Here is a 27493-nt window from a genome sequence, read left to right as displayed (position 1 = left end):
AACTCAACACATAACACAGACGTTTTGCCCATCAAAAGTTTGATAGCTGTTTGGTCTTTCACCAGAAGTGCATGTTACAAAGAATAAGGCAACAAGCAAATTTCATTTTAGCAGTTTTATTGGCCTGTGGTGGAGAACATTATAACCAATACATCATAGCGTTTTTTTTCCTCAAGTATGATATTTCCCATGCCCTCAAACACTGTTATAGCTGGGATTTTGCATAAAAAGAAAAAAAAAAAAAAAGGAAAAAAGAGAAGAAATATTAATTGCTTAATTTAAGAAAATATAAAACCTTCTACATTCTCTTAAAGTAGAGCAGGTACACAAAAAGCACTTTCGGGCTATTGACTCTTTCCCAGTTTCAATGTTAAAACCTAGGGATGAAATTCTGTTCTACTCTCTAGTGACCACTTTCATTGAAATAGCAATTTTTGTGGATTTATTGTGAAGTAGCAGAACAGGAGATGACTCCTTAAAGCAGTCAGTCATCCCTCTTGTAGCCAATTATGCAATTCTTGAATTTGATTTCCAGTGCACATGAGGCACAAAATGTGCTTCAGATGAAAAGAACAGAGACAAACATTAAAGAAGAGGAGGGCTATATTGAAGTGTTCTACAATGAGATTTTGGAAGATGTTTTCAGTTTTGATATCTGCTGCTCCGTGAACATGCTTTTTGAGATCAGCATCTGTGAATGCAATTGAGACTTATAATTTTCGTCCCTTTAGAATGGGTTTTAAACAATATGAACTTATTATTTCTATAGAAAAAGGAGAATGTGAAGTTGAAAAGCACTTCTGTCTGTCTGAGGTGATGCTTTTACAGGAACTGGAAATTTTGCTCCAATTGTATGTGAGAATGTTCCCTTGTTTTTTTCATTCTTTAGGTTGAGAATTTATATCTCAGGACAGAAGAATTAAAAGCAACAATTCTAAGTAAAGCCTTGCCAGAATTTTATGCCTGTCCCTTTTTCATTGTATTATAGCTCCAAATTTTATTAAAAAAAAAAAACAACAAAAAAAAACAAACCAGAAAATAAAGGTATTCTTCCTTTTTTTGACAACAAAACGACACATTTAGCAATTGCCATATGGAATAAGGGAATACAAGTGGCTGTGTGCTCAGGTCTACTGTCATTACTAAATCTAATCTGTGAATTCAGTGAGAAATATCTTTGATATCTGTTCACTGAATTTCAAGAAAGAATCTCTATTATACTTTCCACAAAAAACATGATATTGTGTTATGTGCAAAGCAGCAGGCTCAGACACCAGCACTGAGTGTGAATACCTTTTTCAGAGCTGTGGCAAGTGCTATTTCCTAGGTCATTCTTTCCTGATAAAACGATTCCCAAGACTTTCAGTCAAGAGCTCACTCTCAACCCTAAAAATTTTTCCATAGGCACCAGGCCTAGTTTTCAATAAAATTAATTTCAAATAGTATAAAGGTACTATAGAACCAAACTCACTTTCGCAGAACTTAGTGGAACTTTCCTGCTCACATTTGAGATCCAGAAGACATATTTGATCTTTGTAGGTATAATGCCTCTAATCACTGCAGCTGGATAATCTTCATCCTAAACACATTAACTAAGACTAAACACATGATAAACATGCTAACTTAGTTAACACATTAACTCAGAACTATAGTACCAGTAATTCAGTTATAAAGGTTTTGCTTGTTTTGTTTTGGTTTTGTACTAACCAGGAAACAGTCACTCAAGGGTCCTTCCAGCCCTCACTGCATTCAGTTTGCTTACATTCTGAATACATCTTCAGCTACTAGTGAACAAAAAAGTGATGTATGCAGTACATCTTCTCCTGTGTCTTGTCAGGTGCTCCACTGAAAACAGAATTACAGGAAGTACTTAACAGAAAACTCTTTTGTAGCGAACGCATTATCTTCTGTACTGTCTTTATTTCAGTGCAACCTCCTTTCCATTCACATGATTTGTATTTCCTGTCACCGTCTAAGGAATTTCTATATTATTTCTATTTCATAAATTCATCATATGAGCTAGGTTTAAGGAAGTCAATAATATTACAATTTTTTTGCCCATTCATTTTTTGGAAAGAATACGTTGTTTGAACATCTACACTAGTGATGAAAAGAAATACTGCAGTTGTGCAGAAGAACTTAGTTATTAAAATCTGAATTAATCATATAAAGGGAACTATTCATTGCCTTTTAATGTAGTATCCACAAGATCTAATAACTGATTATCTTCTTTCTGTGTTTTCTCTTTGCTCTTATAATATTGGTTGCTATATTTTTTCCTCTGAAGAACTACTATCTATGGTCTATGAACTATCCTGCCTATAACATTTAAAGTAATGATTACATGGGTCAGAAAAGGTGTCACAAATGTTTTGTGAGTTCTTAAATTCAAATCAAAATTTCAGATTTAAGAAAAGACTTGAATATTTTTCCTCCTTTTCAAGGGAAGACATAGGTCATTGTCCTGGGTTCAGCAGTAGCAGTCATGTTTCTCCTCCTTGGTAGCTGGTGCAGTGCAGTGTTTTGACTTTCAGCTCGGGAACAGAGCTGATAGAGATGTTTTGGTTTGGCCAAGGACTTTGTGAGCCTCATGCTCTGCCAGGGAGGAGGGGAAGCTGGGAGGAAGCAGAGACAGGACACCTGACCCAAACTGACCAAAGAGGTATTCCATACCACAGCACGTCATGCCCAGCATGTAACTGGGAGTTAGCCGGAAGGGCTGGGAGACTGCAGGGTTGGAGGAGGTATCGGTCGGTGCTTGGTCGGGCTGGGGGGGCGAGTTATCGGTCGGCTGGTGCTGAGGTGTTGTATTCTCTTCCCTTGTTATTTCCTTTATCATTATTATCATTGGTGGTAGCAGTAGTGATTTGTGTTATACCTTAGTTACTAAACTGTTCTTATCTCAACCCGTGGGAGTTGCATTCTTTTCGATTCTCCTCTCTGTCCCTCTGAGAGCAGGGGGAGGGCAAGGAAGGGGGGGGGAAGTGAGCGAACGAATTACCTGACTGGGTTTAAACCACGACAGTCATTCTCTGATGGAGAAAATGTATTGAAGTCATTGGAGTTATACCAACAGAATATTTGACTCTGAAGGTATCAGCATTTGAATGCTGCAATATTGCCCAATTTAACTGTTTAGCAGACATAAGTCTATATATCTTGTTCAGCTGTTACTGAAAAGTATAACAAAGGAGACGTCTTTCTGTGAATCCAGGGAATACTGATATTCTTCAGAATCCCATGAGATGAAGGAATAAAAACTTGATAAAATGTTGAATGTAAAAGACTGGTGTCATGTTTTGGGTCTTGTCACAAAGATCAGGTGGATGAGGCATTTTCTGGGCAACCAGCAAAAACATGAAGAGCAAAGCACAGATTTGTGGTGGAACTCTTTCATCATCCAGACAACCACTGGGAAAGGAAGGTAGCCAGAACATATTGGCAGCTAACTCTTGAAACTCTTGTTTCTATAAAGGTTGTAGAAAGCAAGTAAATAAAAGGTCTTTTGGCTGTCTTTCTGGTCAGCCTGGAAGAACTGGTTGAGAATGCGTAGATGCAAAGTAACTTGTCTGAAAGTGACCATGAAATCGATGACAGAACTTTCTTCAGACAATTAGAAAGGGAAACACAAACATCGTAAATCATAAAGATTAGGAGAGTAGACTGCAACAAACACTAGAAAGTGGAAGTGCTAGAATTTTACATAGTGTCAGTAAAAAGGAGAAAACAAACTGGGGAGAGCTGGTAGTGCTGCTAAAACAAAACAAACAAACAAAAAAAGGATAACTCATAGGCACAAAATACCCTGAACTAGACTATCAACAGTCTGTGAATAAGAATCAGAAAGGCAAAACATAACTTGTGAGAAAATACTCCATATTTACATTATTATTAGTAGAAGATTAAGAAAAATATTGATCCATTCCTCAACAGGAATCTTGAGAAGTTCACAGTGTTAATGACATCTTTGCTTCTGTCTTCAGTGAAAATGTCCACGTGATCTTAGAGATCAAAAACTTAGCAGCAGAAATACAGAGGAGTAATAAAACCAGAATAGTGACAGATTGGAAAATAGGTAAATGAGAGGTTTTAAGATAAGATCACCTCACTGAAAATTCTCTGTAGGTATTTTCCTTCAACCAGTTTTTTGTCTCAGGGATGATAAATGATTATATTTATAAAAATAAGGCTTCACAAAACTGGGAAAAGGCCACTCATATTTATTTAAAAAAAAAATAAAAATAAAGAAAAGTGAAGGGAGACAGGGAAGAGGAGAGAAAACCTCTCAACTTAATTTCAGTTCCGGAAAAGTCATGGAACAAATAGTCTAACAAATCGTTCATAAGCACCTAAAAGACAGCAAAGACATAAGTGATTGCCAACACGGACCTTTCAATATCAAACCATACTAAGCGAATCTAATCCTTTGCGTGGGAAAATTGTCAGAAATCTGGAGTTTTGCCAAACACAAGTCATATTTTGTGACATAAACCCAATCATCCTGTGGCTGAGTTTTTATCAGTAATGGCGATTTTTAGAGGCTCTCAAAGAAAGTTTGTCTTTATCCCCAGGACAGTGGAAGCAGAATGACCTAACCAAGTCACTTCCCCATTCAGACCATTTTTTCAGAATAATATCTGATCCCTCAGCAGAAACCAGAGATGTAGATAGCGCAAACAAGTTCTTCCTATAATGCAAGGAAGAGTTAGATGTTTCTGAATAGGAGTGAGAATTGCCAGCACTGTGCTAATCACAGGTAATAATAGCAGGATGACATACTGTCCCCTCGCTGAAAGTGCACTAAAAGCTTGTGTGAATCAAACACAGATTCAAACTCTGTCTTGGATGTTGGTATTTGTGACAACTACCTTCTCCATCCAGCTGGTTCAAACTCAAAATTTTCATCTTCCACCAACATGGCATAACATTGTTGTCTAAAAAGGTTTGCATGGGAATGACTTTCTGGCAGAAGTTCTGTCATCATCCAATAAAGAATTCATTGTTCTCATATACTAATAAATTTACTACTAAAATTTACAAACAAATTGAGAATGTAATTTCATTTGAAAATGAAAAATAAAGGCAAAGTCACTGTTAAAAATAATTCATCTGTGAATGGCAAATTGTGTCCTGGAGCAAATGCACTCATTATGATCAAAGAAAGGATGTGATCTCCCACAGTTAAATTAAACTAGTAGGAAAAATAATTGCTTGATAAATCAGAGTAATTAAATTTTGCACATGTGAATGCTACTACACCTCCGACTTCAGAGCAACAAGTCCAGCCCTTTAGAACAACACATAAAGCTCAGCCCTTTACTCCCGGTAAAATCTATGACTGAAATAAATGGCACACCTTTTCATTTCATTAATGAAGAATGGGAAATCATTCCCCACACAGCTATTGGTATCAGAACAGTCAAAACCACCGGTGGTACTATCAAGGTCCTGTTCAGCTTTCAATATTCCACCAATCATTAGTGTGTCTTCTAGCATTTTAAAACCTTCTTATTTAAAGGTAATACACTCTGTTTCTCTTTGAGAACCTGTCTGACAAGTCATTTATTAGTTGGTTTGCCTTACGTATTAATTTTTGTATACAGGGTAAATACCTCTGTTTCCTGTTGCAATTTCATAGGACAAATACTTCCCCATGAGACCTTTAAGCTTTCTGGGTACTTTGATTGTTCTGTTCTAGTTCTGCAAGAAAGCTTCTGCAATTAACCTTTAAATTCTAAAAATGAACTCTTGGCCGTTCAAAATATTTCGTGTTTAGGATATCTAAACACAGTTATCTACACGTAGACATGCACGCATGCATCAGTTGTTGATCCACCTGCTGTAATCAGCAGAAATCTAGCCAATACAATCTAGAGCATGATTCAGTTCACCCTAACCTAGGGAATCAGTAGCTGCTGAGCTGAATCACTCGCTCAGCTCCAGAAACTCCAGGCTTTACTGACTCTAATAAGGGCTTTGATACTGAGGGCTCAATCTATTGTCCACAGAGAGGGAGACAGTGCCATTTGAGATGAGGCAGCATAATCTGCCTGTTGTCCCATTGGCAATAGGTCTCCCAGACTTGTCAGGGTGCCTTGCATACTCTAGGGCATCTGAAATGGCAACAGTTCCTGTGTGGGGGTGACTGAGCAAGCCTCCACCCACAACAGACTCCTACAGGTAGGCATAGCAAACTTAGGTATCTCAGTTGCCAGCTGTACCTCTGGAATTTAAGAACTTGAACAGGAGCTGTATCTGGAAAGGCCATGTTACTGCCACAGCATATGCAGCACTCACACGAAGTAGCCTATGATGGTTTCCTTCCTATAATTCAAGAGGAAACTAAGAAGAAAAGCATAGCACAAGCTCATTCATATGTGTTCCTCAAGAGTACAAGGATGTGTTGCATACTCTGTCTTCAGAACCAAAGAGCAAGGACCACTGATCACTTTCAAAAGGTTACAGAAAGTGATCCTGGGGCTTAAGGGTCTTTTTAAGGAATATCTATATGGTCAGATTTAGATGATCACAAGTTAACTCACTCCATGTTTCATGTCACCTCAGGTTTGTAAGCCATCTAGATGCATTATCACAGGATAGTATTTGAACTAAAAATTCACACCTCTCAGCTTCTTCGTGCAAGCTCAGTAGATGACAAACTTGGCTACACTCCAAGATGGATCTGGCTTGTGCTGCAGTATCTTGGAGTATGGATGGCGTCTGCTAGTAAGCTTTACCATTTAGATCTACTCAGACACTTTGGTGCTGACCCTCTTGCTGCTAAATCACCGCAATTTTGGTAAAGTGAGACATCAGCCAATAAAAGACCCCTGAAGCACTGAGGCACTGTTTATACATAGAAACACAACTTCATCTTTTGACAGTCCATATTGGAAAAAAAAAAGAGAAGTTGCCTTTTATTAAAAGAATCTAAGAAAAAAAAAAATTGCCAATAGCCTCATGTTCTGTAAAAATCAGTTCCCTAAACCCATTTCCCTAAAAATGTTCAGACAATCCTATAACCCATGTGATCACTGTGCTTTTAGTACCATCTTAGCTTCTCCACTACAACACTTTGGTAGGAATTGATTATAATTAATGTGATTATGGATCAGGTTTACAAACGTATATTTCCCAATGTAACTTATCCATTAGGTTGTTAGCTATTCTATTAGATTACATACTGCCAGATGACTAAGATCTTTAAGTTTCTTCCCAACATGCCTCTTGTGTGTATGTGTCATGTCTGGCAAAAACTGTAGTGATCACTAAGAGAAAGAAGACATGTAGCAGATGCTTGACTGGATTTCTTCTCATGCTTGACTGCAGTGACTGCTCTGAGAGGTAAACAATCCACTCAGTAAAATAAACTGCTGCAAACGCTCACGATGCGTTATATCATTTGATTATTACCTTACTCATTCTCTTTCTCTAAACAGCTTTATTCAAATTCCCCTACCAATCTATATAATCCTGATTTTTTATCAGGTATATCTCTTTTCTCCAGACAGAGCCCACATTTCCCTTTTGCTCCAAGACTGTTTCTCCTCTTTTCCAAAACATTTCTCAATGTCTATATGTAGGGTTGTTTCATTGTTTTTATAAGGCACTATTCTTGGAATCAGCTCCTGCTTTTCAACTAAGGGATAACATGTCCTATAAAGTATTCCATGTCTAAATCAGACACTGAGAAAAAAAAATATGTCTCCATTTACAGAATCAAGAGAGCAGATGATGTCAGAATGCAAAATTTAAAACAGGCAACCTTAAAACAATATGGTTCATGAGGACACTGCCCTTTAGGTTCAATGTCCAATTTATCTCAGCACACATGCAGGGTGAGGACTGCAGCGTAAGACTAATGAGCACAGCAGGAATGTACGCAGTAATTCATCATCATAACAAAGCATAGCACAATTGTCAGGAAATTCCTGTAGGCTTAACACAATTACAGAGAAATAAATTATTTGGTCTACTCAGTCAGAAGTGCAAGAATGGTGGGTCAAAAAATAGAAAGGGATTGTTGCCACCTATATACACAAATCATCTTTTTATGATGTGACAAATGTACAATTTGGCTTTTTTTCTTTTGGCTTGTGTAATGAAATTGCATTCAGTCCTGCCCAAATAAGTCTCTATGTTCTCCAACAGCACATGTCACTGAAAACATAGGAGGAAGACGCAGCTCTCTGCAGGGGTAGAGGAATTAATGGATATAATCATGACACCTTTCTTATGCTTGCCAAAGACTCTGATACAGCAATAGTTCTCAAGTAAGACTGGAAAGAATTGAAACCCTTAATTAGTTGGAATTTACTTGCTTCCAAGAAATTGTTTTTGTTTGGTGTTTCTTCCTGAGAAAAGACTAACATCAGCATCATCTTGTAAATAATTGAGTTTGGTCTTTCATGTTTTTCAGCTATCTGGAGTACAGTTTAGGCTGCTGTTTATTTGACTTTCCTCCCAAAGGATCACTCTTCTGTAGGAGAATTAAAGCTATGCAGTGCTTACACAGACATTTCTTGCATTTCTGATAGAGAACAAGACCCATTCTGAGTAAGCACTAATAATAGACAGCACTGCAAGTAGCTGCGGGGGGCTCACATGCCTGAGAGACATAACACTGAAGGCAAAGTCACTGCTGAAAGGAGTGGATAGATTGCACTTTCTATCACAGATCTGTACTATGTTTCAGTGATCCTGCCACTTAGGCAGAGTGGGACTTTGAGAGCAGAAGTCTAATTAAAATAAGTGGGCTTTATATAACCATGCTTGGAAGGCAAATTTTCTGCAATATTCCTTAGTGACTAGGAGCTGCCTTACTTTAAAGCATTTATGCAGCTCAGCTTTAGCAATTTAATGGCTGGGAGATGATAAGAAAATAAATTAGATTTTGGTACACAGCGGTCAAATTAATTTCAGGGGTATATGTAAGTCTTAGCACTTAAGATTTGTATTTGTAACCATATCATGACCCATATGAATATTAAGGTCCCAGCTTTTCAGGGAAGGTTGGATATCACACATCACACAACTGTTTTTTACAAGACATCATCATGCTGCAGAAATGTCCTGTAAACAGCTGTCATGTTTCAGGGAATGCCTTAGCTTCATCCAGTTATCCATTGTGGTTAGGTCTGCACCAGTGAGGCTCCAAGAATGAATGTGTCCTAGAAAACAGATTTACCCTTTGGTCCTTTGGGGTTTCTTAATTAGTTTGTCTCTTTTGCTTTCATGTTTTTCTTCCTCATCTGATTTACTTTATTGATCTTGTCTTCCTCCTTTTTCTGTCTTGAATGGTTATTTCTAGATTAGCATCATCATGGGAACTCCCATGGTAGTCCCACTTGACCCCTTTCTGCTGAGTAAAATGGCCAAACTTCCCTTGGCAAAGGGAAGATACTCTCATTCAGAAGCAATGGGGAAAATTCCTGGGAAAGTCCATCTTAGGTCTCACAGATTTGATGATGATAACCTGTCATGTTGCTGGAGAATCCAGGTAACAGTGAAGCCACTAGGTACTGTCAGCACTTCTCTAAATGATGCCCATGAAGAAACCATCTAAGGTGCAAAGATACTTAAGCTCACTCACTATGTCTGAGCCAGGTTTGCAGCACTGCTTTCTTAAGGTGTGCTGCACAGAATTCAGGTAGTCTCCAACAAGGAGAAGCCTACTGCAGTCAATAAGCACCTTACGGGGGAAAACATATCAACCATTCAAAACAGCCTCAAATTAATTTCACTGGATGGGTGAATTCTGCCGAGTTCTTTGAATTCTCACACACCAGTCTTGCCTACTCTTAAATTACAGAACTACTTTTAAAAATGTAAACAATTTCAGACAGATTTTATTGCATTTGAATATCATTCTTGTCATTTTCTATACTTCCTTATTTCACTTCCAAGTAATTTTGTGATGATTAACTCACCCATTATGTGGTGCCATGTGTAATCCTCCCTTGTGACAATAACTCAAATTGATATTTTCATGCCATCTTCCTCTCTCTCACTATTTTGTTTTCTCTCCAGTATAAGTAGAAGATCTATACCCACACTCATATGAATAGAAACATTTTCAAGAAAATATTTCTGTCTTGTTTTGCCAACTGACTTACAGCTCACACAAACTAGGGCAATGGCTAAGTGAAAGTATGCATCTATTACAGTTTTGCTTCCAGTTACTGCATGTAAGCGGCGAGGAGAAGCAGACAGGCCAACCCAATATGGGTGATAAGCAACTTCTACCTAATTTGTGACGCAGTTCACACATATATAGGAGTGGTATTCAGCCACTCCTTCTTGGCACAACAGTATTGGTTAGCCCCCCACAGCTTTCTCCACATTCTCCTCCCAGGTCCGGTCTCTGGCTACCTGTGGGGGCCACCCCCTGCCTTGCTTGCACAGTCCTCCAGAACTCTATGGTCCTGCTCTTAGAGTCATTCTGCAACAACTGCAGAGCTCATTTTCCCTGGAATTCTGCTGGACCTTCAGCTGCAGAGCTCAGGTACCAAAACAGCAACTCATCAAAAGCTGTTTATGAAAATTCGTTAAACAGATCTGTGGGGTATTTTTTCATTCTTGTATTTGTAATGGGCATCAATGTTGATGAGTTCTATGTGAACTCTTCAAATGACTGGTAGTTCAATACAGAAAGCATTCAGTTCAAACAAGCAAGAGGAGAGCCCATATCTTTACTTTTTTTCCAACAGCACAGTTTGATAGTCTAATTACTGAGTTTCACCAATACCACTCAAAATAAGATGTAGCACTGTTAAACCTTCAGTCTGGATATCAACAGAGAAAGAGAGCTCCTGGTAATAACTGATCACAGATAGAAGGGAAATAATTTGTTAAAACATTAATTATTCTTAACCTGAGTAAAGATGCAGACAGATCCATTTCATTTTATCATTTGAGTAGAAGAAATAGGGCTACAAAATCTAGGAAGGAAGAAAGTGACAGCAAAATACATGCAATCAAAGTAGATTTAAGGCCTCTCTTACATTTATGAAGATTAACCATGCGAAGTGCAAGGTCCTACACCTGGGTTGGAGCAATCCCAGGCACAGCTACAGGCTGGGCAGAGAAGAGATTCAGAGCAGCCCTGTGGAGAAGGACTTGGGGGTGCTGGTTGATGAGAAAATGAACATGAGCTGGCAGTGTGCGCTTGCAGCCCAGAAAGCCAACTGTATCCTGGGCTGCATCAAAAGGAGCGTGACCAGCAGGTCGAAGGAGGTGATCCTGCCCCTCTACTCTGCTCTTGTGAGACCTCACTTGGAGTGTTGTGTGCAGTTCTGGTGTCCTCAACATAAAAAGGACATGGAACTGTTAGAACAAGTCCAGAGGAGGGCCACAAGGATGATCAGGGGACTGGAGCACCTCCTGTATGAAGACAGGCTGAGAAAGTTGGGGCTGGAGAAGAGAAGGCTGCGTGGAGACCTCATAGCAGCCTTCCAGTATCTGAAGGGGGCCTAGAAGGATGCTGGGTAGGGACTCTTCCTTAGGCACTGTAGTGACAGGACAAGGGGTAAACAGGTTAAAATATAAGTGGGGGAAGTTTGGATTGGATATAAGGAAGAAGTTCTTTCCTGTAAGGGTGGTGAGGCACTGGAAGGGGTTGTCCAGGGAAGTTGTGATTGCTCCATCCCTGGCAGTGTTCAAGTCCAGGTTGGACAAAGCCTTGGGTGACATGGTTTAGTGTGAGGTGTCCCTGCCCATGGCAGGGGGTTGGAACTAGATGATCTTAAGGTCTTTTCCAACCCTAACGATTCTATGATTCTATGATTCTACATTTTAGTTGTCCTTAATCACATCAGTAGTAGCCTGTTACTGTTCACCAAATCCATATCTCAAACCTGCCTAGATAATGGGAAGAAAATTCAGGAGAGGAAAATTCAGCTAGCAGGAGCAGGCACAGACAGAGCACTTATTTTCCCACAAAGCACTCTATGCACAAGTGTCCCTACAAAGCAAAACCAGAATGAAAAAAAGTTTTACGCAAATAGATGTGTTAGGTGAAAACTTTTTTTGAGCCTATTAGCCAGAGCTGACAGTAGGAAACTACTATCTCATAACAAGACATACAGTCTAAAAGGCTCTATTAACAGTATAAAGTCCACCTCTTTGTGAGAGCAGGACTGTTCTCAAAATGCTCTGAGCAGTAGTTTGCAGCTTAGTTTTAAATGCATGAATCAATTCCTTGCCTTGGAGTATATCTAAGCTTGGGATTCAGTATGCAGTGGCTTTGCTATTCTCCACTTACAGATGCTATATATACAACAGAAAATGACAATTTATGTTAGCTGGTCAGATACCAGAGTGTGCTCAATCAGTAAAAACGTTTTCTTATCTGCATTTAGGGACTATATAGATGCAGCCTCAATAGCTGCCAGACATTAACATGGAAAAGACCTTACCCTTTTACATCACAACCTGATTGCCTGTTCTTTTATCCTATTACTTCTACAGACAGAGCAGCCCAAAGAACATCTCCAGACAGACTCTTCTTCCTTGTTGTCAAGGTCGCTTATGGACATTCGTAGGTATTCACATATCCTTAGTCAGTAAACTGAAAGACATTGCACTTTCTTTTGTGCTTCCACATCTAACAACTGCCTCCAATTCACTGCACTGTTAATTAACTTTTATGCATTACCAGAGATGGATGCATCTCAGCAGTGGCTTGAGTGATTTCTCTATAGCTTGTGCTTCAGTTTTCATTCACAAAATGCTTCAACTTATGTTAACCAAATTGCCTCCCATTGTAATACTTAAGTATTGACGTAGTATCTCCCATTCTCAAGTAAAAAAAGGACAAAGCAGCTGAAGAACTAAACGTACAAATACTAATATTTGTCTTTGTCTGAAAGACAAGGGTAATAAAACCTTTTCTGAGTGTTTGAAAACATAGTATTTTCTACATGTCATTTTGATTATTGTACAAGAATAGGTGAGCTTTGCTTTAAAAACCAACAATATGAGACCAGAGGTGTTTATTAATATTAAGCCAATTTCATAAAAAAGGAGAAAAATTAAAAAGGACCCAAACCTTGTAATCACTACAACACCTACATAAGACAGTCATGTGTTCCTGCGTCAAGAATTTCTTGAACAGACTGTAAACAGCACACAGATTTTCATGCACATTTTTAAGGACATATTTATAGTTCACATAGACTATCCATTCTTATCACCTAATTGTTTAGAGAGAAGTGGCATTAGTAAACTCTTCACACAGTGTCTGAACCTCTTAGATTACAACGAAACGGCTATAAAATTATTTAGCTACATAATACCAGAATGTGTCTGATCCTAGAATGTGTCTGACTTACACAAATGTTGAATCATTTAGAGGTTTAAAGCAGAGGCTCTCCAAACTGGCGGTCCATAGACTCCTGTCAGTGGTCTGCAGCTGAATGTTTATAGCTGTCTGGTTACATGGTACACAATTCCCTACAGAGAGTGGGGAGAGAAGAGATTAATGAGGAAACACTGACCAAGAAAAAATATTTCTGTTTATCAATAGCAAGAAAATATCTATTGCGAAAGACTGCAGTTTCTTCTAACAAGTTTTGCATTTGATTATGCTTTTGTCAAACAGATTGCTTATACTGAGGTATTCTCTTTCAGCTTATTGTTTCTTTTCCAATCCATCCATTTCTGAGAAAAAGACTAGAGAAGATGTTATTTGTGAGATACTTTTAACAGGCAAAATAGTTCACAACCTCAGAAAGAGGTAAAAAGTGTCAGCTAGCTTAGTAAGAAGTTTGCTGATGACTAAAATGCAAGAAGTCAGTGTACAAGGAATGGAAGCAAGAAGAGACAATGAAACAGAAGCATAACTGCAAGGTTTGGGCAAAAGAAGGGATTCTAGAGATCCTTGAGCCTACAAAAGGAAGCTCAGTGAAAACGTGGATGTGATGGTATTGAACAGCACTGGAAAGGCTGAATGCCTTTTTTGCCTTTGACTTCATACGAAAAGCCTACTCCTGGACTTCTGTATATAGTACATTCTGTAAAAAAGAGGGGCAACCAGCAGCAGGGGAGCCATAGGCCACGAACTGCTTACAGTTTGGACATACACAAATCTGAGAAGCTGGTTCAGGTGCCTGCATAGGCAGGCAGCATGACTGTGAAGCTACTGCCTATCACCTGTGAAAAACTGCACTAATCAGAGGAGGTCCCTGATGACTAGAGAAAAGGCTAACAGTGTCAGTTTTAGGGGAATGACAGCTACAACAGGTACCAAGTCACAATTCAATACACAGGGATGTTAATAAACTCAAGGACTAGGACAGCAGAAACTTCAAGAAGTTCATCAAGGAACAGTGCAAAGTTCTGCTCCTGAGGAAGAACAGCCCCATGTCACAGTACATCACAGGAACCTGCTGGGCAGGCAGCAACCCTGCAGAAAAGGACTCAGACCCAGGAATTACTTATCACAATTAGTTCTAAAGAATAATTGTATTTGTACTTCTCACATGCCATCTTTTCATCTCTGTCTCTAAATTTTTCTGCCTCCTTCATTCACCACTTGTACAAGACTAATGTTCTACTAGGATCCAACTCTCCATGCCCTCATGCCTCCCACCACACATTTCACCATCTCCAGCTTTTGCCTCCTGTGTCCCTGACCCACATTACAAACCTGAAAACACAAATCTAAGTACAGTTTTGGGTGCTGCTCAAAGATCCTGGGAGCAAGCTAAAAGTCATACAGAAACAAGTTTCTGTTCCTCATCTAATGCACCTCCAACCCTGCTGCCTTAGGGCAACCTTTTAGCTCCATGGCATGCTTAAGATAAAAAGCCAACCTCTGTTTACTGAGGAGAGAAACACCTCAGACTGCCTCACTGTCCCCAGAAGGCAAGAGTCTAAACACAAGCGGCAAGGCACAACTTAGTAGTGCAACTGTTCTTTGGTTACTGCACATATATGGCCTATTATCCACATCTTCAGAATAATACAGAATTATTTTATCTAAGGTGAGTTACTTTATCCTTAAAGGTTATTTATCTCATTGTTAAAGGTGATTTAACCTTGTTGAATCTAGGTTAACTTCCTCCTACATTAGAGCACTAAAACAATTGCTATAGTACAGCTAGTGAATAAAACTCAGTAAACATGACAAAAATGAAAGCACTTGGCAGGACAGGTTTGGACTGCTCATCCCTGAGGCCCAGCAGATGGCCACTGGGCCATCCTCAGTGGCTGCTGTTGGGCACACTGGAACCACAACAGCATGGGAAACTGGGTCCCCCAGCACATCCTGGCAGTGGGGCTTGACAGACGGTAGGGGCTGGAATCTCTTTTGGGCAGAGGAGATGCTTAACTGAGACCGCAAGGCATCTCAGAGACTACTCCAATCACACAACCATCAGTCAGAGTGTGGTACCAACCTAGAAGTTCTAAGCAAAAAAACTGTATTTTTTTTTTCAGCTCATTTTGGCATAAGAATATTATTAGTTTCAGGATAGCCTCAAGTATGTTTTTTAAATAAACAGAATGTTTGACAATTTTGTTTTATCATGCTCCAGTTAAACATGACATTATTTCAGTACACATAATTTCCATAAGCATTTGTTGAATTTGGCACTTGATTGTATGCATAGAAGAGTTTGGGACTTGTTTTTTGTTATAACTGCCTCTGTGACTTTTGCAATGCCCCTTTATTACTTGCTCATTGTCTCATCTTATTTACTGTCATTAGTTCTAATTCCATTCCTAATAAACCCACATTCAGGGCCACAGATAAAACGGGTACAGGAAAAAAAATATACTACTACACAGAAAATAGACCTGAAAACTGCTGGTCTCAAAAACATTTTTTCTTTGTAACCAGTAATGGCTAAAATCAAGCTCAGGAATGTACATTCAAGTACATGCAAGTATATTTGTGTATTAAAACATAGAAAATTTTCAATACCACAAAATGGATACTCAATTGCTCAAAGATCATGAGCAATTCCACACTTTCTCAGGTCTAATGAAAAGCTGCTCTAACTCTCAGTTATCCAAGTATTACAACTTACACTGCAGGATATAAAAGATTCATGTCAGTAGAGATGTAAGCTCACAAAAGTAGAATGATACTTAATGGTTAGTGAACTGCATTGGAATATTCCTTAAAGTAATTTCTCTTCTATGTCTATGTTACAATGTATTTTATTTCACCCAACCCCTATGAAAACTGCAAATTCTTAAATATGTTAGGGGTTTATTACTACCCCAAAATTCAAGCAAAACTTGTGGGCATCCACTTTTAGACCTGTGCTTCATAGAGCAAACTGGTTTCAGAAAAACAAGACATTTTGAGATTTACTGGTTAGCCCTAAGCTTAGAAGCAACAATTAAAAAGAATAATGAGAACAGCAAATTCAGTAGGAAGAACTTTTCCACAGATGTCATTTTGGATACTGAAATTCACTGTAGAGAGACGCAACTTGCATGAAAGATACACTGCATTCTTTAATGCCTCTGTTTCTGTTTTTTACCAAGTGAGACACCAGTGAACCTGGAAACAATAATTATATTGGCTTCCTATATTTCTGGTCTCTCAATAGTTTTTCCTCTCAAACATGTGATGGCACAGCTACATTCTCTGAATATTTTCAGCTGGATCATAGAGCTCCTGCAACCTGTTCTATACTGCTTGTGCCAGTCAAAGCTAATTCTTGGAGAGATGCTGTAAGCATGGCTTCCTAGCCACATGCACATAATCAGAAATTGCAGCTCTATCTGTGACATTTCATGCTAATCCAATGCTTGGGAAAGTACAAGAAGATTGATACAGCCTTTTGCCTGAGTTCACCAGGTACTTTCTATTTCCTCCAGTTACCTTGATGTCCGCAGGAAAAAAGCTTGTCTTCAGTTACCCTCTACCCAGTTTTTAGGCAGTTCAGGCTGTGCGGCAGCTCTTGCCTAACATACAATGGAGTCAGGTAGGTTCAAACCTTGCAAAATTGGATTTTCTGCCAGGTTCGATGGATGAAAATGTTCCTTAACAGAGCAATCAATTGTGCCTTTCCTACTCTGCAGATTTTATTTCTGTTGTCTATCACTGTGCTTTCAGCCTGTATCACACTAACCTATGTATGTTTTCATTTAAGCATACTTGCCTGGGCAACCACTACATGTCCTGCTTCAACCACACCCTATCCCTATTCCATGTCGTCAGCACCTGCATGTTGTGACTACTGCTCCCGCTGTAACTCCAAACCTGTTTTGGTACATACAGCTCCTCCACCCTGGCACCTCCAAAAGAATCAGCATGTCCCTTTATACTGCCACAAGAATTTGAGCAGCCACACACCAAACCATGGCATAGAACAAGTGCAGGTTAAAGTTTAGCAAGAAGAAAGCAGTGAGCCTCTTTCTTCAGCAGGGCTGTGCTATGCCATCTGCAAGTATTTGTATTACTATGGGATCAATATTAAGAGCTCTAGCTTCTAAAAGCCAGAGCAGCCCTAAAGTATGAACAATTAATATTTTAAATATCCCTTAACATACTTATCTTGTTATAGAGATCACAGTTTCTGTAGCAGGAAGTCTTGATCCTTCACAGCTTCATTTTATCTGCCTGCGGTCCATTTTTTGACACCTGGGACATGCCTGGGAACTATCTCGGATGTTAGCTCAGAGCTGGTGACCTCTTCTCTCCAAAGGGGGGATGACCTGTCCAAGACCTGGGATCCCTGGTTCAGCTTAGATTGAAACACTTCAGGAGCTTTTCCCATGGATAGTCAAACTGATCAACATGGTTTTTTTTTTTTACTTTGTTATGTATTTTTTATGCTGTCTGTTAATTTTCTGTGATTTGTGGTTTTTAAATATTGCCAAGACAGGCAGGCATCATAGGCCGTTTTATTTTAGGTGTGAAGTGACAGAAGATAGACATATATTTTGGTTATTCTATGGACTTCATTTTTCTTCTTCAGCTCCTAGCTTAAACAAATACAAAGGTAATTCAAACTTAGAGTCTCCGTTGCCCCACAGAAAAAGAAAGCCATGATCATCATCACTCTAAATATTCTGCTCACATGTAGTAATCCATACCAGGCCTTACACCTTGGAAGGTTTGCATATCAAAAAGTTAATCAACAGATATAGCCCATTTCCATATGTCTTCCTCTAAAGGTTACTGCAACAACATTTCCTGAATATCCTTTAACAATTTAATGGCAGCCTGGAAGTGGTATCATGACAAATAAATTTAAGTGACATATACGTTGCAGTAGCAGAATGCAAAGTATAATGAAGCAATGTACTTCTTATGGACATGTGACATGAAAAACATTGACCTGTGGTCCTAAGTAATTTTCATAAAACAAAAGCTTTCTTGGTAATAAAAACAAATCAGTCAACGTTCTGAAAGACTAATATAATAAACTATCAGGGAAGCTATTCAGCTGTGTTAACTCCATTTAGTGAAAGAGGAGTCATTATTATTCCACCTTTGTACTTAAAGTTTGGTGATAACATTAGCTGCATTATGACAAAGTAGACTTCTTGATTAATGGGAGATACCTCCAGAAATGGCAGTGAGACTCAACTTAGAAATATATGCTACTTTGCTGGTCATATTAAACAAAGCCAGCCTGACATGAGGAACACAAGGCTGGACTTAAATGACAGGACAGAATATTAATTGCAGAGAAGCTGAAGATAGTGCAAGTGGCCCTGCATGAAATATTGCCAACTCAGAAATCGTTTATACTGAGAAGTGACCAGAACATTAGGTGGATGAAAGAGGGGTCAGGAGTGCAAGTATTTTGCATGGGAAGGAAATAAAAACTAAAAAAAAATGTATCTTCAGTTCATGAATAGAACTGATTCTTAACAAATGGATACTATACTGCTTTGCAAGAGAAACAAAGCCTTGCCTCAACTTTCTTTGCAAGGTAAAGAAGTTGCATTGCTGTAGGCGCTGGGAGAAATAAAGTGATTTACAAGAAATCTGTAGTGCAGGTAGAAAAGGATCACAGGCTAAGATTACAAGCTGTGCTTTTCAACTGTAAGCTCATCCTTCTACACACACTCAGCAGCCATCATTTCCTGAGCGGCTGAAATGTCATAATGATTCTTTATCAGCCCCACTCTCATATGCAAGAATCTTTGTCATCCTGTTTTCTAAATGAGACAGTATTTGGAAATATTAAGGTACCAGGGGAAATGTCAGTGAAGTGTTACTCATCTGACCTGGAATTTTTTCTGGAATTTTTCTGAAACCACTGGAAGTTTTTCAAGAGACCCAGAGGACCCCCTTGTTAACTACTCCTTTCCTTATCATGCAGTGATTTTTGAAGATTTTACACACTTAACAAAATGGTTCTGTCCTAATCTATACCACAAGCAACTCTTCTAAACACAGTCAGGATTTTGTCCAATTGTACAGAAACCAAACAAAGGCTGTCAGGTGGGACTTTGTGGAATATACCACAAAAGGTTGTGAATCATTTGCTTGAGAAGGGGATAAATGGACATGCAGAGCAGAATAGAAAAGTCGAGAAAAGTAAGTAAATGAAAGGAGAAAATTATGCAAGCATAGCCGAAAAAAAAGTATCACAGATAAATATATGCAATATCTCTGCATGTTTAGCAAAAAAGGTAGCCAGTCTGTGACTGAAAGGGCTGTATAAAATGAGTGTTTGAAAGTTCTGAACAAATTTAGAAGAGTTGTTTGGGCTGATGCAACATGAACAGCTAATTATGATGGATATAACACTGAGAAATCCCACTTGAATTCAGGTTACATAATCTAGATAACAACTGCAGCTTCATTTCCCCAGAAAAAGTATCAGAAAACACTGCATGATGGCAAAAGAAGTTTGCTCCAAGATTTTGTCCCTCATGCTAGTTATTCTCTTATTTCATAGAATCATAGAATAGTTAGGGTTGGAAAGGACCTTAAGATCGTCTAGTTCCAACCCCCCTGCCATGGGCAGGGACACCTCACACTAGATCATGTTACACAAGGCTCTGACCAGCTTGGCCCTGAACACTGCCAGGGATAGACCATTCACTGCTGCTTTTGGACAACCCATTCCAGGGCTTTACCACTCTCGCAGTAAAGAGCTTCTTCCTTATAGCTAACCTAAACTTCCTCTGTTCAAGTTTAAACCCATTAATCTTTCGATAATTGTAATTTGCTATCAATTGTAATCATAGTGTCCTATCGCTATAATCCCTGATGAAGAATCCTTCACCATCATCCCTATAGGCCCCCTTCAGATACTGGAAGGCTGCTATGAGGTCTCCACGCAGCCTTCTCTTCTCCAGGCTGAACAGCCCCAACTTTCTCAGCCTATCTTCACACGGGAGGTGCTCCAGGCCCCTGATCATCCTCGTGGCCCTGCTCTGGACTTGTTCCAACAGTTTCATGTCCTGTTTATTTTATGTACTTATATCAGTTACCACCACCTGGATAGGTTTAAGAGATCCTTTGCTTATTTATAGTCATTAATCAACCTTTCATGAAACATGCATGTTATTCATAAGCTTACGAAAAATTAACCTTTAAAGAGACATTCAAAGGGACTCTTAGGAGTTAAAAAAATGACATATCAGACTTATTTTTTAAGCCTCAACTTGTGCAATTAATATACCATTTTTTAAACAAAAAATTACATTTCATCTAACCTTTGTAAGAGCCTACTTGAATGTTTTCATCTCTTACCACCACCCTTAGATCAACTTCTGTTACAGACTTGAACATGAATACCACAATGAAATGGTGAAGACCAGCACAAGAATGGCATTCGTCAGCTTACATTCCATACTGTGCCTTGCATGTATGTTCAGCACAGAAGCTGTCTTTAAGAAAGAAGCTGTCTTTTCTATATTTAAGAAAATAATATTATTCCATTTCTTAGAGGTCAGCTGGATAACTCAAAATTATGGTAGCTTGTACAGACTCAGCTTGTGGGTTGACTGTTGTGGCTTCCATTGCAAAAGAAATTAGATGGGACTCCTTCCCAAACCTCAGACCGGCTTCCTGTTCCTTCTGCAGAAGGAAAGCCATCAAGCCTGGTTCCTCAGGGCTCATTCTCTCACTGTGCAATATTTCTTCTCATATCTGTTTTGCTTCTCCTTTTCTTCCTCATGGCAGGAGCAGCTTCAAGCTCAATCTTTGGGGCACCAAAATTTAGTTTTGCTTACAGTGCAGAGAAACCTTGAATCAGCTACATTTAGAAAGATTACAACCCACAAACAAACAAACAAACAAAAAACCCCAACAACAACAAAGCATAAATAGATCTTTATTTTGGCACCGTCATAACAACTTAGAGAAACTGTATAGACAAACTGAATGTAGACTCACAGTGAACCACTAAACTCTCGGAGGATTTATTCTCTCTTGATACCAGCTGAATTTGTCTTGAATGGAAAGAGGAGCAAAAAGATCTCAAAGTCAGATAATCAGAAACCAGATTAGCAAGATAAAGCAGAAGAATACTTGTCTTGCCCTTTTATTGATTCAGCTTCAATTTCTGCACAAAGACCTCTGCAAAACCTCAGAAAATTCAGCCAAGGGTGGCATTACAGTAGACCCCATTAAGGAATTACAATGATTGCAATGCACTGAAGAGTCTTAGTTCCTGTCTCCTAGATGATCTGTAGACAGGGAGAGGAGCAGAGGGTCATCCTCTCTCCAGGCACTAACTCCTCCTAGAAGGTGAGTCACAGGACTATGGCCCAAGTCACAATCACTCTGCAGAGATTACTTCCACTGCTTCTCCAACAACATTTCCTCTTTGTCATAACATAAGGTTTTGTAAGGTTACACAAGTCAGTCAAAACTACCCATAGGTATAGCATAGATGCTCTGGACTTTTGTGAAGTGCAACAAGAAAGAAAGAAGTGTCCACTAACATAATTAACAAATGCAGCTAATGCATATTTCAATAGCTGGAGAGCTCTGATCTCTGGACCCTAATATTCTTCATGCCCAGGAGATAAAGCAAGAGTCCCTTTGTGCCCTAGTCTGGAACCTTATGACTCCTTCAGCCCAGGCTACTTTATACCCAAACCCAAAAGATACTAATTTACTTTGCTCTGGCTCAAACACTATGAAAACAAAAACAAACCACAAAATTAAAAGTCAATCATAGATATTCTACTGAATAATTTGACCCTATATCACCCTGATAAATGTTGTTTCCAGAGTTGTGACATTGAGATAAGCATATTGCAGATAAGCAGTTTGGAATTGCCCATATTATAGAGGGGATGACTGTTTACAGGATATTATGTATATAAGCAGTTTTGCTCTTCTAGTCTTAGCTCAGTGAACAGAGCTAGCCCTAAGGCAAAGTCTAAGGCAGAAAGTGAAATACATTTTTTAAAGGCTGTTTGTTAATCAAGCCTTAAACCACTTCCCTATTCCTTGCCAGTTTTATCCTAACATAAGAACAAACCAATGTTAAGGCACTCTGCCAGATGCTGGGCAGCCCAGACTCTGAGCGTCCTCCCACTTCCCTTGGCAGCTGAGATCTCTCAGCACTATCCAAATTTTGCTCAGCATCTAACAGGATTCAGTCCTAAATGGGCTGCAATCTGCGTATGAATATTTTAATTACATGCTGCTTTGCAGAATGAAAACAACCAGCAAAGCACAAACAGTTCAACTCAGAACTTGTAAACTGTGTGACAGGAGTAGCTTTATAATTTCAGCCTGATTATTATGCTTTGGGCATCTCTCTCTAAAAGATTGTGATTAAGGGCACTGACAGCTAGTTGCCAGAACTTTGCTGCCCTCCTGCACTCGGTGCAGAAAATAATGAGAAAATTAAGTGGTTTCTGAGACCACAAGCCTAAAAGTCGTGCTTTTGCTGAAGGCCATTGGATTGAAGCAGGATGATCAGTAGCTTTCATGAAAGAAAAGGGCTCCATCTGGTTGCAAGAGGAGAAAGAGAGCAGAGAAGTGGTTGAGTGTCAACCAGGCTCTGGTCTCAGACCTGCGTCAAACGTACTGGGGTGACATGAGGCACCCAGTTCTTGCCTTTTTTCTACAGTGACACCATACAGTGGAAAAACACAGACTCTGTTGAGGATGGAGGCATCTCCCAAGAACAGAAATTCTCCAGGCACTATCTTTTGGCAATTCACTTCTCCTTTAGTAATTCACTATCTAGATAGCTTTCAGATTTGCTTTTGACCGGTGAGGTAATGGCTTTTGGCAACAAGCATCTCTTTTATCTCTCCTATTGTCTGCCTGTCCATTAGTTTCTGTGCTGCTATGGTGCTCCACTGACTGACATACTACACGTTAAAAAAAGAATTTAAATTTTCCCATGTTATTACATATGGGGCTTTCAATATACTCCCAAGATTTTTGGGTGCCACTACAACTTGTAATGCTGTTTGATGGCAGGCTTCTCCCAGCTGTATACTCCTATCCCTGCAGTTCCTTTCATCCCAGAGTTAGTATTTCAGCAGTGTCTGGTTGTCACCTGAGAGCAGCTGTCTCTGCTGAGGACAGGAGTCCAGGATGATGTCTCTAATCAATGCCAACTAACTCTTGTGAATGTTATTTCAGTGCCAGTATTACCAAGGTTCCAGCATTCAGTAGTGTTGTGGTTTAAGCCCAGTCAGCCATGCAGCTGCTCACTCACTCCCTTGCCTTCCTCCCCCCCACTACCAGAGGGATGGGGAGGAGAATCGAAAGAATGTAACTCCCACAGGTTGAGATAAGAACAGTCCAGTAACTAAGGTATAACACAAACCACTGCTGCTACCATCAATAATAATAATGATAAGGGAAATAACAAGGGAAGAGAATACAACCGCTCACCACCTGCCGACTGATACCCAGCCCGACCCAAGCAGTGCTCTAGCACTTCCAGGTAACTGCCCCCAGTTTATATAGTGGGCATGACGTGCTGTGGTATGGAATGCCTCTTTGGTCAGTTTGGGTCAGGTGTCCTGTCTCTGCTTCCTCCCGGCTTCCCCTCCTCCCTGGCAGAGCATGAGGCTCAGAAGTCCTTGGTCAGAGTAAACATTACTGAGCAGCGACTAAAAACATCGGTGTTATCAGTGCTGTTCTCAGGCTGAAAGTCAAAACCACAGTGCTGCACCAGCTACTAAGAAGGAGAAAAAATGACTGCTACTGCTTAACCCAGGACAAGTAGTTATTCATTTATTGTAATGGGTAGAGCATAAATAGTTAATGGTAGATTTAGTGCCAGCCTACCTTCTGCTCTTACCCATGACAGTAAAAATGAATATATCATCCAGTAAACATCCAATACATGAGAGGTCTTAGTGACCTCTCCTACTTCTGCACTGGTGGAGTTTGGCCTCTGCCATAGAGTTGAACCTGAAACTTATTTCATCATGAAGATGAGTTACACATAAGCAGTTTTAACAGTGACTTTCTAAATAACCAGGACCTTGAGTATCATCTCCAGAAATGATCAAAGCTTACAAATGAGTGAAACCTAAAATCCAATATCAGCTACTACTGCCAGCATAGAAAGACAGTGTTGAGGGCCCAGCTCTTAACATCAACACATGTCAGACAGCCAAATGTCAGGGATGCAGACGGAGGCAGGGCAACCCAAAAGAAGCCAGTGGGATGTGAGCAACCAGAAGATAAAAGAGGAAGAGCCAAGAATAAAACAGCACAGAGGAGCTTTGTTGAACAGGCACAGCCTAAAGGATAAATGTGAGAGATACCTAGTTATGGGGAGTCAATGTGGAGACTTGAGCTGCAGCAGGATATGAGGGGATGATGAGGCTGTTAGGATGCACATGAAAATGGAGTGAGGTGTCCTTGGCAGAGAGGTCCCAATACTGTTGGTAAATGACCTCTAAAAAAGCGCTTGGTTGAACAGCTATGCAAATACCTTGAGTAAACAGAGAAATTCGGTAATCCAAGAGGAACCAGCTTGAAAGACATTTTCAGTATTTTCTCCTTGAGTCTCACTCTGTAGAAATAACTTTTTTACACATCCTTCATCTCTTTACTAACCTACGAATCAGCCACGCACATCTGGGAAATAAGCCTGTTTGGAATAACAAACATCAAGGTGATTTAGGGGGAGAGAAAGAGACGCTTGGCTAGATTTCGACTTGTCTTTTTAACTAAACGACAAAAGGGAGGGAAAGTTTCTTGGTAACAAAAATAAAAACATTCATGACTTTCATAGCTGTTGCCACCTCATGACAAGGACTAAGCCAGAGTGTAGGTAAAAGCTGTGAGATCCTTCTACAGAGAAGGCATCTCACACTGGCATGACATTTCCAGTTTCACACTGACTTCCTATGTCCCCACTACTGAAAGGTTCATCAGTTTCCAGAAGTTCTTAAGAGCTTGGGGGAATGAAATAAAGTATTATCTTTCCTCTCTAGATGCTCTACTTTAAACCATGTACAATCACACTTTTTTCTCTTAAAAGCCACTCTACTTAGCTTTTAAATAGTTCTAGATTGCAAAAGAAAATGATCAAAAATCAGTATTATCCTGCAGACCTGGCCTGCTTTTTATCAAAATATTGCTCTATTTCCTAAAAGCTTTGATGAACCTGATGAGAGGCAAAGGTTGAGACAGAGATCAGGTGAATTTCAAACACCTGGTAAAATTTTGTTCTCACACTGAATAAGCTGTGAGGAAATTTGGTTGAGTTTTGCTATAAATTTGATGCTTGTTCATGTTCCTCATTTAAAGTAAATTTCAGAATGTGTGAAGTCACAGACTTCTGCAGTCCATTAGTTTTACTAGCCTTTATTGCATGCACACGGTCTCTATACAGAGACAAAAAGATCTAAAGAACTTTAAAACCTAACATAAATGTGATCAAGTATAGGAAGACAGGAGAGACTTGAATGCTAGGATGTCTAACTCAGCTTGGACCGTGTCTCCACATTCTTAGTAGACCTATGCCTGATAATCTTTACCATTATGAAGAATCATATCATCATGAATTCAATTATTTACATGTTTCGATAATACTTTTTTCTGTCAAGATCTTGGATGTGAAGACAAAGTTTGCATAGGTCCACTGTACTGTTCAACACAAAAACTATTGAAACTTTTAAAGAGGTGGGGATTTGAAATCATAATAAATACCAATAGATAGCCCTGACATGAGTGCATGGACAACTCTTTTTCCACTGTTAATGTTAAGCCCCTTGAGAAATTGCCTCCTTTGTTCTCACTTTAGGGCCATCAGCTAAGCCCTCATATCCACCACTGAAATTGTCTAGTACAGTCATAGAGAGGCAGACTTCCTCTCTGGATTCAGAAGTGTTTGCAGGCCTCACCAAGAGGCTTCTCCCCCTTGATATAGCATCAAGTCGAAAAATAAACTGTCAGGAAAAAAGTTACATTTCTCAGATGGGTACCACAAACGAAACCCAAACAAATGAGTGTTTATTGGAATTAGCTTAGCAAATGGTGACTTCTTATGCATGTGCTGCATATGGACCCTTATCTGTTAAATCTCCTTAATAATGTGCTATGTTACGTAGAGATTGCAGACAGGTTCCCTAATGGCAATAGGTGATGACATAAGTGCTCATTGGAAAGGACTTGAAAATGAAAATTGTAACATATATATTAATCTTCCAAAAAGTCCAACTAGTAACAGCACATGTTGGGTTTTGGTTCACATGCTCATTAGCACTACATTGTAAAGACTGGGCTGGGCACACAAGTTACTTTGTTTTTGTCTGAGGCTGAGTCTTTTTTGTAGAGCTAGCTGAATACAGAAGTCTCAGTCAGGAAAAGTTGCCTAGACATGAAGAAAGACTATCTAAAGCTATGTAGTAACAGGTATTCAGGACTGAAATCTCTCTATCGGCCCATATATTTGTAATTTTTTGATGATACAGTGAGCATGTTCCAGTATTTGAACTGAAGCTTGATCAGACCCCCTCTTTGCCAGAACTTTTCAGCAACTAGTTATTTCCTTCCATTTGGGTTTTATTTTGTAAAAGTTATGGGTTTCCAAGATATCCAGCATCTTGCAACATATCATTGTGTTTCTCCATTAAGAACACTGAAAATTAAAACTGTCAGTTAAAATATGTTTTAGAGTCAACTGGTACATTTCTAACATGTCACATCTCACTGATTAATGTCTCAGTCAGTGAACCATTTGCTCCCCAGGTCCGCAAGGAACAAGTCCCTAAACGCAGAATATTCTGAATACAGATTGAAAGCAGATGCAGAAAAGAAGAAAAGGAAAACAGCACCATGGGAATGCTAGCTTCTCCATGATTATACTATGCTGTGTTTTCAAGAGGGAAATTGTTCCAAACACAAGCAACATAACAATGAACTTTGGAAAAGTGGGATAGCTAAAACATACAGAAAGCTTCCCAGAAAGATGCTGTAACTTGAAGTGAGTTACAATGTTCCATGCTCTTCATTGAAGCCTTTTAGAAAAGCAGAACAGCAGAAGACCTGCAGGCTTCCAGACAGATCCTTGCACAAAAAAAAAAAAAAAAAGAGTAACAAAACACAATTGATACTCTGATTAACAACTGGTTA

At 39.3% G+C, this 27493-nt stretch overlaps 1 protein-coding gene across 1 annotated transcript in view; it reads right to left on the bottom strand.

Annotated features, from left to right (window-relative positions):
* TUNAR (TCL1 upstream neural differentiation-associated RNA) overlaps positions 1-27493 on the bottom strand; it is a 167843-nt gene that overhangs the window by 49040 nt on the left and 91310 nt on the right. The window contains exon 3 of the mRNA XM_057428394.1: positions 13332-13452. The gene's annotated coding sequence lies outside the window, so the exon portion shown is untranslated. The remainder of the gene's footprint in view (positions 1-13331; positions 13453-27493) is intronic.

The sequence above is a fragment of the Pezoporus wallicus genome, unplaced genomic scaffold, assembly GCF_028554395.1.
Source record: "Pezoporus wallicus isolate ANWC-B61680 ecotype Strahan unplaced genomic scaffold, APGP_CSIRO_Pwel_v1 contig_6936, whole genome shotgun sequence".
NCBI classification, from domain to species: Eukaryota; Metazoa; Chordata; class Aves; order Psittaciformes; family Psittacidae; genus Pezoporus; species Pezoporus wallicus.
The sequence above is the reverse complement of the archived record's forward strand: the minus strand, read 5'-3'. Positions and strand labels throughout refer to the sequence as shown.